Genomic DNA, 3,805 nt, shown 5'->3' on the forward strand with positions numbered 1-3,805 from the left:
AAAAAAAAAAAAAAAAAACCCTAAGTAAGAAGAGAAGAGAAAGAAAAGGAAGAGGCCATTCATGCATGTCCCTCGAAGAAACTGCCAGTTGGACTGCCAGTTGGATCAGAGGCTCTGGCCCATCTCACATGCGCTCCCTATCTCTCTCATTTCTTTTATAAGAAAAACAATTGTGAGATATTTTAGTTATGTGTATTAATTTTAATTCTTGGAATATAAGTTTAATTTATTCTTTTGAAAAAATATTGGTATCAATTTAGAAAACGAGATACCTTTTCTATCAACAGCATCACATCATTCTTAGACTTGGTTTACAAATTTCCAAGTGTTGCTGTCTCATGCAAATTTGGCGTATGACTTATCCAAATGTTTGGTGTTAATATCGCATATTTATAATACTGGAGCATACCATTAATTATCGATATAATAATTTTGTTTAGTCTGTCTTTAATACGTTTCTAAGTCAGTTTAACACTGTCTTTAATACGTTTCTAAGTCAGTTTAACACGCATTCTCTTCGACATAATAAATAAACTCAAAAACTATATTAGAATTTTCTTTTAAAATTTGTAAGATTGCTGATATTAGTCCTAGTCCAAAAATGTATTTGATCTCTGGTCTATGGGCATTGCATTTGCACGTGAAACCTGTCTTATCGAGTATGAGCTCAACTCGTCTTTGGATTTTTATAATATAAAATTAACAAATATAATTGGCTAGACAATATTATTTGTATCAGACGTTTGAATAATTAGTTAACGCCAAAAAAACAATACCTATTTAAAACACCGACTTCTCTGGCAAACCTGTCATTCGAGTCAACGTCATGGTCAAAATTTTCTCATACATTTTCATAACCAAAAACATTTTTACAGAACCAAGAACTCAATTAAAACAACACAATAAATGCAGACATATGCTATGAACTCGTATAAATAAAAGTAAACGAAAACTCAAGTTATATGACTAACTGGCTGCAAATACAACGAGTTGTTATCCGAATAAACTTCGACTCTTCTAAACAGTAAACACTATATCGAGAAGAGTCATTGTCTTCTAAATGAAGTGAAGTAGTTTTGTTTTAATTAAAATATAGAAAAGTATTTGCGGTTGTCATGCACCGCCATACTTCTTATATTTGTTTTTGAAAAGTAATAATTAAATATGTAAATTACGAAATAAAAACAATATTTGATTATCTAGCTTTCTTAAATGAGTAATATCAAACTCCTTTTTTCTTATAAAACATCACATTAGTTCACTATTTAACATTTTTAATGGCACTGTTTATTTCGTACTGTACTGACAATACAAATCGTTTTTATTAGTAGTAGACCGCACTGCCAACAATTGTACCTGTTTGGTACCCATGTAGAATATCATACTAGGAAAGAAGAACTAGGTTTGTGTTAGAAGTGGCATATGTTAGATGTTAATTATAGAAACACCATCATTTTCAAAAAGTATTATAAAAATAGAAACTCTCAGAATTTAAAGACACCAAGACATTTTACAATTAAAAAAAAATCAACCTCCTTCTTTGGTTTTATAAGCATACTAGCAGGAAGCCCGGACTACGTCCGAGACAAATGTTAGTTTGATAAACTTTTATTTTTAGTTAGTTTTGATAAAATGAAATCTAAAAAGTGAAAGAGAAAAATAAATAAATATGAACAAAGTTTAAAGATAAAATAAAAAAGAAATTGAATTAATTGGAGTTAATCAGAAATATGGTTATAATTATAAATTAGTTTGAAAGTGGGTTAGTGGGAGTAACATTAGGGATTTAATTTGTCTACAAATTTTTTTTTACACGATGTCTTTTTTTTTGTTATTTCGTTTTTTTTTTAAAATTAAAATATAAAATATAAATCTACGTGGCAGAATTTTACTGGTCATGTGACTTGTGCTTTATAAGAGGTTATTTCATAGAAAAAAAAATTTATTATTATATTTTTCATTAAAAGTAGAGATAGAGAAAACATATTTCTGTAAGAAACACATACTAGTTGAATAATGCCAATAAATTTTAATTTTGAAGCTCATATTTATTTATCAGAGTGCCAAATTTTAGCCGAGTTAATAATAGGTCAAGTGTAAGATTTGTGAGAAAAAAGGGAGGTTTCAGGTTTGTGAGAAGAAAAAAAAAAAAAAAAGCAACAGGTCAAGTGTAAGATTTGGGAGTCCCACCATTTTCGTCGCTTAAGATTTCCCCGTCCCATCTCTTTTTGACGTCATATTGTATCTTCCACTATTATTTCTTCTCCTAACTTTAATAATCATTATCTTTTTGGCTAATTGCTTTTGGAAAGCAATATCGAAAACATTATCGAAGTTACGAAGCTGCAGAGAGAAACAGATGATCTAAACCGAGAAGAAGAAAAAGAGGCGACATGAGAAATTCGATCACTGTTATATTTTGTATTGGATTTATGTATATTAGATGAATACCCGCACTATGTGCGGGTTTGTTTATATATATATATATATATATATTTATTGCAATACCTTTTTTACTTCTTATGTTTTTACATTTAAAAAACTAAAAATTATACATTACCAAACAAAACTAAGATTTTTTTGTGAGGCAAATAATACTAAATTTTGTTTAAAGCTAGTGATTTTTGTAGATAAAAATTATTAGCATTTTTTTTAGGAAGTAAATAATCATACCATTTGCACATTTGATTGGTAGATAAAAACATTTAAACATCCTACAATTCTTGTCTAAAATATTTTTATTTAAGCTTCTCAATTAAATACCATGAGACTCTCAAATTCTCTATTATCAAAAAGATTTTCTTGCAGTTTGGTTAACTCTTTAATGGTTATAATTAATATAGACAACTTTCCTTGCTGCTACCTATTCAATTTCTTGAATATAATTGTAGAATTTAATTTAATTTTCTTCTTCTTTTCTCTCTGTATTTTCCTCAACCAAAATTATATCATTGATTTAACTATCTTTCTTTCATTCGATAGTGAACAAAACTCCGATCTTTTTCATAAATAAAAATTTATTTCAATGACACACTTTCATGAATTTCTATACAATAGTAACCAAATTCCGTTACAACCCTTCAAATTGTTGAGAAAATTCTAGCGCCTAAACCATATATTTATATCTTAATAGTTTACCATGAGAGGACAAAGCAAATCTTTGGTTTTACTCTGGATACATTTTTTTGTTTCTTTTGGTGATGCATCTACTTACTTAAAGAATACATCAACATGTTCTAAGCCTCTTTAGATTTCTTATATAAATATTAAAATTGTTTGTGATATGAAAAAGAATAAAAGACATGAAAAATGTTTCAAATTCCTCTTTGATTTTAAATATGTTTGCTTTAAATTTAGATTGACAAGTGTCACTCTCTCCACTGCTGACGTGTCACTCACATGGAGAGAGTTGAGCAACTTTCATAATATAGATTTTCAAGATATATATATATATATATATTATATTGGATTTCATAGAAATATTCGATCATTTTTTTCTTTCTCTATTTCTTTTATTGATCGTACGTTTAATTTTAAGGTTGACTGTTTAGCCAAAACCACCCAAAAAAATAAAGATTGTAAATATTTATCCTTCAATCATTAATCTAATATATACTAAAATTTCATTGAATATTTTATTCTTTCTAATCCACTTATTGTCGTAACTATAGTATAAGTGGAAGTTTAGAAACAAAGAAAAGTGATAAAGTATATACGGTAGTAACCCATGGTGGAGGAAAAGAGTTTATAAAAGAGAATGCCAAAAGTAAAGATCTAGACAACTGGGGAAGACAATCTGCTTTCA

The sequence above is a fragment of the Camelina sativa genome, chromosome 14 (assembly GCF_000633955.1).
Source record: "Camelina sativa cultivar DH55 chromosome 14, Cs, whole genome shotgun sequence".
In the NCBI taxonomy this organism is placed as follows: Eukaryota; Viridiplantae; Streptophyta; class Magnoliopsida; order Brassicales; family Brassicaceae; genus Camelina; species Camelina sativa.